General features: G+C 43.1%; 1 non-coding gene across 1 annotated transcript; it reads left to right on the top strand.

The window, feature by feature from the left end:
• The first annotated feature begins 6,892 nt into the window (after window positions 1-6,892).
• Window positions 6,893-7,030, top strand: LOC114816549. Its single transcript, XR_003764337.1, has one exon. It is a non-coding gene; the product is annotated as a small nucleolar RNA SNORA7 (small nucleolar RNA).
• Window positions 7,031-8,528: the final 1,498 nt, after the last annotated feature.

The raw sequence follows: 8,528 nt of genomic DNA, 5'->3' as shown, positions 1-8,528 counted from the left end.
TAGAGCACGGGCCTGGGAGTCAAAAGGTTATGGGTTCTAATCCTGACTCTGCCACTTGTCTGCTGTGTGATCTTGGGCAAGTCACTTCATTTCTCTGGGCCTCAGTTACCTCATCTGGAAAATGGGAAGTAAGAGCCCCACGTGGGACAGGGATTGGGTCCAACCTGATTTGCGCATATCCACCCCAGTGCTTAGTGCAATGCCTGCCACATTAAAAAATACCATTCAATTAAGATTTAGAAGGTGGGGAGAGTAATTGTCAAGCAGATATGAAGAGGGAAGGCATTCCAGGCCAGAGGCAGGATTTAGACTAGAGGGCAGCAGTGAGACAGATGGGGCAATAAGGTACAGGGAGAAGGTTAGCACTAAAAGTGTGAAGTGTGTGGTCTGGGTTGTAGTAGGAGACCAACGAGGTGATCCTTTCTGATCTCCCAACCTCTCCCAATCTCCTGTCTCTCCCCACTTCAGTCTATACTTCACTCAGCTGCCTGGATTATCTTTCTATAGAAATGTTCTGGGCATTTCTCCAGTGGTTGCTTATCAAACCTTCGTATGAAGCAAAAGCTGTCCATCCCCTTGCCCCGTCCTACCTTATTTCCCTTATCACCTTCTAAATCCCAACCCACAAACCCCACTCCTCTGCCGCTGACCTCCTCACTGGGCCTCATTCTTGCCTGTCCCGCTGTCTACCTCTGGCCCACATCCTACCTCTGGCCTGGAATGTCCTCCCTCCTCACATCTGCCAAAATAGCTCACTTCCCCCCTTCAAAGTCCAATTTAAAGCTCACCTCCTCCAGGTGGCCTTCCCAGACTGAGCCTTCTTCCTCTGCTTCTCCCCTCCCCATCACCCTGACTCCCTCCCTCTTCTCTACCCCCTCCCTGCCTGACAGCACTTGTGTAGATATGTACATATTTATTATTCTATTTGATTAATGATGTGTATATATCTATAATTCTATTTGTTTATTTTGGGGATATTGTTGCCTGTCTACTTGTTTTGTTTTGTTGTCTATCTCCCCCCTTCTAAACTGTGAGCCCATTGTTGGGTAGGGATTGTCTCTATCTGTTGCTGAATTGTACTTTCCGAGCACTTAGTACAGTGCTACGCATACAGTAAGTGTTCAATAAATACACGAATGAGTTGAATGAATGAATGAGGAGGCAAGGTGGTTGAGTGCTTTAAAGTCAGTGGCTTTCTTTGAGGGTTTTCTGTGAGGGCTGTGAGGGTGAGAAAGTGAGGGCTTTCTGTTTGATATGGAGGTGGATGGGTAACAGACGGGTGGAGGTTCTGGAGGAGTGGGGAAACACGTTTTGAACATTTCTGTAGAAAAATGATCTGGGCGGTGAAGTGAAGTAAGGACTGCAGTCGGGAGAGACAAGAGGCAAGAAGGTCTGCAAGGAGGCCGATACAGTAATTAAGGCGGGACAGGATAAGTGCTCGGAGTAATGTGGTGACAGTTCGGATGGAGAGGATAGGGCAGATTTTAATGACACTGTGAAGGTCAAACTGACAGGATTTAATAATGGATTGAATATATGGGTTGAATGAGAGAGACGAGTCAAGTATAATGCCCTGGTTAGGGGCTTGTAAGTCTGGAAGGATGGTGGTGCCATCCACATGATGGAAAGGTCAGGGGAAGGACAGGGTTTGGGGGGGAAGATATGGAGTTCAGGTTTAGATATGTTAAGTTTAAGGTGATGGTGGGACATCCAAGTAGAGATGTTTTGAAGGCAGGAGGAAATATGAGACTGCTGACTGGGTAAGAGATGAGGGCTGGGATGTAGATTTGGGAATCATCTGCATAGAGGTGGTAGCTGAAGTCGTGTGAACGAATGAGTTCTCCAAGGGAGTGGGTGGAGATGGAGAATAGAAGGAGGCACCCACAGTTAGGGGGTGGGAGACAGAGGGGAGGTCAGTGAAACAGACCGAGAATGAGTGGCCAGAGAGATAGGAGGAGAACCAGGAGAGGTGCCTCCCCGAAGCCGAGGTTGGATAAAGTTTCATTCATTCATTCACTCATTCAATCGTATTTATTGAGCGCTCACTGTGTGCAGAGCACTGTACTAAGTGCTTGGAAAGTACAATTTCAGGAGAAGGAGATGGTCGACAGTGTCAAAGACAGTTTAGAGATCGAGGAGGATTAGGATGGGGTAGAGGCCATTAGATATGGTAGGAAGGAGATCATTGGTGACTTTTGATAGGGCTGTTTCTATGGCGTAAAGATAAACTGTCAATACCATTTTACAGATGAGACAACTGAGGCACAGAGAAAGTGACTTGCCCAAGGTCACATATCAGACTAGAGGTGGAGCCGGGATTAGAACTCCTGTCTTCCTGACTCACAGGCCCATTCTCTATCCATTATGCAACACTGCTTCTCCTTTCACCAATTCACCATTGCTTTTTCCTTTTCTGCCTCTTTTCCCTCTTTTTACCTCCCTCTTCCTCTTCAGACTTGTGCATCAGAAGAACTGAATTCTTATCTTGGCTCTACCATCTACTTGCTGGGTAACCTTGGGCAAGTCCCTTACCTTCTTTGGACTTCAGTTTTCTCATCTCTAAAATGGTAATTAAAAACTGTTCTCCTACCCCTTTAGTGTGTGAGCCTTGTCGGGGTCAGAACTGTGCCTTATCTAATTACCCTATATCTACCCCATCACTTTACACAGAGCTTGGTACAAAGTAAGTGCTCAACAAATACCAGTATCATCATTCCTCTTCTCCTTGTCCCCTCTTCCAAATAGTGGCAAAAATTAGGAAAATCCTCTTTATCATCTGCCCCATATGACAAGTGCTGAGGGACATTTTTGGCTTTCTACTATATAGATAATATTAACCAAATTGGAGAGATACACTGTTACGAGAAGCAGCATGGCCTAGGGGAAAGATCACGAGTCTGGGAGTCAGAGGACCTGGGTTTTAATCCCAGCACTGTCGATTCCTTGCTGCATGACCCTGGGCAAATCACTTCACTTCTCTGGGCCTCAGTTCTGTTCTCCTTCCTACTTAGACTGTGAACCCCAAGAGGGACAAAGAATGTGTCCAACCTAATTAAATTGTACTTACCACAGCACTTAGAACAGTGTTTGACACATAATAAGTGCTTAACAAATACCATTAAGAAAAACCAACCAAGAACAAAAGGAAAAAAACCAGGAGGTTCCATCTTACGTAGTTAAGTATTGACTTATTCTTTCATTCAATTCATTCAATTTTATTTATTGAGCACTTACTGTGTGCAGAGCACTGTACTAAGGTCTTGGAAAGCACAGTAAAGAGAGATAATCCCTGCCCTTGTCGGGGTTACAGCCTAGAGGGAGGCAAACAGACATCAAAGCAAGTACCTCTGAGCAAGTGTAACCTCCACTACAAAAATTGAGAGACATGCTCATAAGCTGGAGAAAATTTTTTTCTATTTGATCATATTTACTATTTTCCAAAGTGAGGGAAAGTCCAATCCTTTCCATAAATCTTCAGTTCCCAAATACACCCAAACTCAGAGTCATACAAATGCCTATCTGGAATGAGCTATTATCGTTTTCATTGTTGTACAAGTTAATGAGCCTTAATTTTCTTATCATGCATACAGTAATGCAGTCTTTTCTGACTTTGAAGGAAATATGTGCTGTAAATTTAAATGAAAACCTCTACTCGCTCTGAAGTGGCAAATAATAACAATGCATCATTCTTTTAAAGAGCATTTCATTATTAGATGCAACCAAATATACTGCTTGTTATACATCACTTAATTGTTATGTATTTAAAATGAGAAATATTTCTAATATTCTTTTCAAGCTTTCATATACTTCAAATTTATTATGTCAGTTGTTAGCCACTATGACATCACAAGATGAATTCAAAGCAATGATTACTTTAGCATTTAAAGCACTTGGGAGTGCACCAATTATTCAGGCTGCTAAGTGAAAGTAAAAATGTCAGTTTAGCTATCTATAATCCTGTACTATTTAAAGGTTCATGAATTACACATGGGGCAGATAGAAATAGAGAAACTGAGTTTGACTAAAAGACCTTTTCTGCAGAAAATTTGCTGAAACGGTTTCTTTTAATGTATTCTAGTGATCAATCAACTTGATTTGAAATGCTAGAATTATTTAAAGGCTGTACTTTGAATTTACTCTGAACTCAAAGCACTTTTATATTTATTACAACAAGTGAGTAAATAGCGCATGCTTTTAATATGTCGTCTTGGAGAATTTAAGTCACTACTTCTTAGTATCAGCTATGTAGACTCCATTGACTTATATGATTAAGAGATTGCCTCCTCCAATATAATGGATGTGCTCTTATTTTTGGAATTTAAATCTTTGAGAAGCGGGGTGGTCTAGTGGAAGAGCTTGGGTAAGCAAGTCAGAGGACCTGGGTTCTAATCTAATGTTCAATGGCTCCTCATCCTTCTCTGTAACAAACAGAAGCTCCTTACCATTGACCTTAAGGCCCTCGATCAACTCTCCTGCTTCCCCCTAACCTCATTCCTCTCCTTCTATAGGCCAGATCAGACACTTTGCTCCTAAATAATAATTATGGTTTTAAGTGCTTACTCGTGCCAGGCACTGTACGAAGCGCTGGGGTGGACACAAGCAAATCGGGTTGGAGACAGTACTTGTCCCACGTGGGGCTCTCAGTCTCAATCCCCATTTTACAGATGTGGCAACTTAAGCACAGGGAAGTGAAGTGACTTGCCCAAGGTCACCCAGCAGACAAATAGTGGAGTCGGTATTAGAACCCATGACCTTCTGACTCCCACACCTGTGCTCTATCCACTAGACCACGCTGTACCTCTAATGATCGCTCACACTCATCCTCCGTCCTGCCTGGAACTCCTCTCTTTTTCATAACCAACAGGCTATCATTCTCCCCACCTTCAAAGCCCTATTACAATCACATCTCCTCCAGGAAGCTTGCCTTGACTACTTCTCATCTCTTCATCCTATTCTCCTCCCTTTTTCATGGCCTATGCACTTGAGTTTGTGCCCCTAAATACTTTGATAATCACTCCACAGCACCGGACTGAGTACTGGAATGGCCTCCCTCCTCAAATCCTGCAGAGAGTGACCCACCTCCTATTCAAAGCCTCATTGAAAGCACATCTCCTCCAAGAGGCCTTCCCTAAATCCTCCTTTCCTCTACTCCCACTCTCTTCTGCATCACCCTCACTTGTTCTCTTCATTTATCCCCCCTCCCAGCTCCACAGCACTTACGTCCACATCTGTCATTTATTTATTTCATTTCTAGACTGTGATCTTGTTTTTAGGCAGGGATTGTCACTGTTTATTGTTGTACTGAACTTTGTATTGTACGAGAGCTTAGTATAGTGCTCTACACATAGCAAGTGCACAGTAAATTTGATTGAATAAATGAATGAACTTATGCACATATGCCCATACTCTGTTACTTCTCGTATCTGCAACTGACATTAATATCTGCCTCTAGGTTGCAAGCTTTTCAATGACCAGGATAATGTCCACCAATTCTGTTGTATTGTACACTCTCTCAAGCACGTAGTATAGCGTTCCACATACCGTGAATTTTCAATAAATGTCATTCAATCAATCGATCGATCGTATCCTTTGAGTGCTTACTCCGTGCAGAGCACTGTACTAAACTCTTGGGAGAGTTCAGAGTTTACAGCTTACCATTCATTGATTGGCCTTCTCTACACCTCAGTTTCCTCATCTGTAAAATGGGGATTAAATACTGTTGCCCCTTTTCCTTAGACTGTGACTAGAAGTACGGCGTCCACTCTGAATGTATTGTTTATACCCCAGATCCTCGTACCAGTGCTTGGCACACAGTAAGTACTTAATAGATACCACTATTATTATTTGGCTATATTAAGTGTAATAATTAGTCTAAAAAAGCCCATCATCATCCCTTATTTGAAATCGCTTTCTTTCCTTCAAATCGATGACTTACTATATAAGAAATACTGTACACTGCCCTGTCCAAACATTTCTATCATGTAGATTAGTACAGACCTAAAACAGACTGAATCAATTGGATTCTATTAAATGAAGTGGAAACATCACTCTTAGGACCACCCGATGCCTTTTAGTTCCTCATTTTCAATTCTGAGATTTTTTTAAATTTTCGTGAGAATTAAGTATTTACCACACCTGGAGCATTGCAATGGCAGTGTCTGATCATCCCAAGCGTTTAGTACAGTGCTCTGCACATAGTAAGTGCTCAATAAATAAATACTATTGAATGATCTATTTAACTTGTACCTACCCCAGTGTTTAGAACAATACCATTAAACAATACCATTAAAAAAACCACGAAACATTTTCCTGTAACTTACGGAGTTCCTCCACTCCCCATTTTAGGCCCTTTCTAGCAAGACAGAAGGGATCATAGTCACTGTGGGACATTTGGTATCCAAGCATCCAGGAGCAGGAGAATTTTCAGTGGAATTTCGGATTCATTAGGAAAATGAACACAGCTAATGGAGAAATGTTGTGCCTGATAGCAAACTAAATTGTGGTATTTGTTAAGCGCTTACTATGTGCAAAGCAATGTTTTAAGCGTTGGGGGATACAAGGTGATCAGGTTGTCCTACGTGGGGTTCACAGTTTTAATCCCCATTTGACAGATGAGGGAACTGAGGCACAGAGAAGTTAAGTGACTTGCCCAAGGTCACACAGCTGACCAGCGGCAGAGCCGGGATTAGAACCCATGACCTCTGACTCCCCAGCCCGCGTTCTTTCCACTGAGCTGCGCTGCTTCGCTGCAAATGGGGGGGGGGCTCTTCTTATTGCAGCCCCTTAAGTTCTCATGGAGCAACATCTGTATCTGAAGCCAATTGGAGAACTTGGGCTATGAGGTGGATTGGATCATCTAAATCAGAGATTTGAGGTCACTAAACTTCTCCTTCACCTCTCGGGATTGCACCTGGAGAGTTTCCAGTCCTCTACCAGTCTTGACTATGGGAGGGAGAGTCAAGCAGAGGCCTGTCCATTCCATGCCTAGCTTGGCCAGTGTCTAGCGAGTGGCAGACCATCTGCTACAAGTCAAAACTCACCTGTGCTGGGCAGCAGTGGCATGGGAGAGAGTCGAGGGTGGAGACTCAGGTTTACTTAAGTGGAAGGAGGCGATGGTAAACAGCTTTCAATTTTTTACCCAGAAAACCTTATGGATACCCCATCGGAATGATTGCAGATGGAGGTGCGGCGTTCTGGGAGAGATGTGTCCATGGTGTCACTAAGGGTCAGACAAGACTCGACAGCATAAGACAACAACAAACTTCTCCTGGTCTTGGATCTCATTCTGTTGGCAAAAACAGGGGACTGGTCATTGCCAGCTAATTATACCAATGGTCTCTATTATAAGGTTGACTGGAAAATATCTTATCAACCCATTTCCCTTAGTGCACTGGAATTTGGGCTATTGATGATGATGATGATGGTATTTGCTAAGCGCTTACTATGTGCCAAACAATGTTCTAAATGCTGGGACTTGTATACCCATGTTGTCCCACATGGGTCTCAGTCTTAATCCCCATTTACAGATGATGAGACTGAGGCCCAGAGAAGTTAAGTGACTTGCTCAAGGTCACGCAGCAGGCAATTCATTCATTCATATTTATTAAGTGTTTCGTGGAGTCAAGTGTAGAACCCAGGTCCTCTGATTCCCAGGGTCATGCTCTTTCAGGAAAATGGGAGAAACTGGAGGCTGTGGGAGATGGAATGGGAATTGTTAGTGGGTTTGGAATGAGGGACCAGGATGTAGAGCAGAAGTGGGAATAGTGTGAGTATATGCTTGAACTTTTCATTTTGAAGGTGAACCTCCAGAAAAACCCATATATTTGCTTCCTGATGTGTACTTTGCCCCATGTGGCTAGAGCCCGGTCGCTGCTTTGGCAAACTTAGTAAGCAGCATGGTGTAGTGGCTAGAGCCTGGTCCTGGAAGTCAGAAGGTCATGAGTTCTAATCCCTGCTCTGCCACTCATCTGCTGTGTGATCTTGGGTAAGTCACTTCACTTCTCCGTGCCTCAGTTCCCTCATCTGTAAAAATGGGGATTGAGACTGTGAGCCCCACGTCTACAGGGACTGTGTCCAACTCGATTTGCTGGTATCCACCCCAGCTCTTAGTACAGTGTCTTACATATAGTAAGTGCTTACCAAATACCATTATTATTATTATTACTATTATTATTACATCCTGAGATGTTACCCTGGGCTCAAAACACCCAGGGAAGAGCAGCTAGAATATTACTAACTGGAACAAATGCCCAATTCTTTGTCTTTCTTGCAAAGTGAATAAATAGTTTAGGTCATTCAAAAATATTTAGACCGTGAGCTCCATGTGGGACAGGGACTGTGTCCATCCTGATTAACGTGTATCTAGTCCAGCACATGGAACACTGCTTGACATATAAGTGCTTAACAAAGGCCATGATAATAATAATAAAACACTCTTTTTTTCTAGTTTAGGGTACTGTGGCCAATCACGAGCTATTATGTGAGAAAACAAATATGTGTCCCCAAAGACATCAAACTTATGTAATCTA

Source organism: Ornithorhynchus anatinus, chromosome 1 (genome assembly GCF_004115215.2).
Source record: "Ornithorhynchus anatinus isolate Pmale09 chromosome 1, mOrnAna1.pri.v4, whole genome shotgun sequence".
Classification (NCBI taxonomy): Eukaryota; Metazoa; Chordata; class Mammalia; order Monotremata; family Ornithorhynchidae; genus Ornithorhynchus; species Ornithorhynchus anatinus.
Note: the sequence above shows the minus strand (reverse complement) of the source record. Positions and strands in the feature narration are given on the sequence as shown.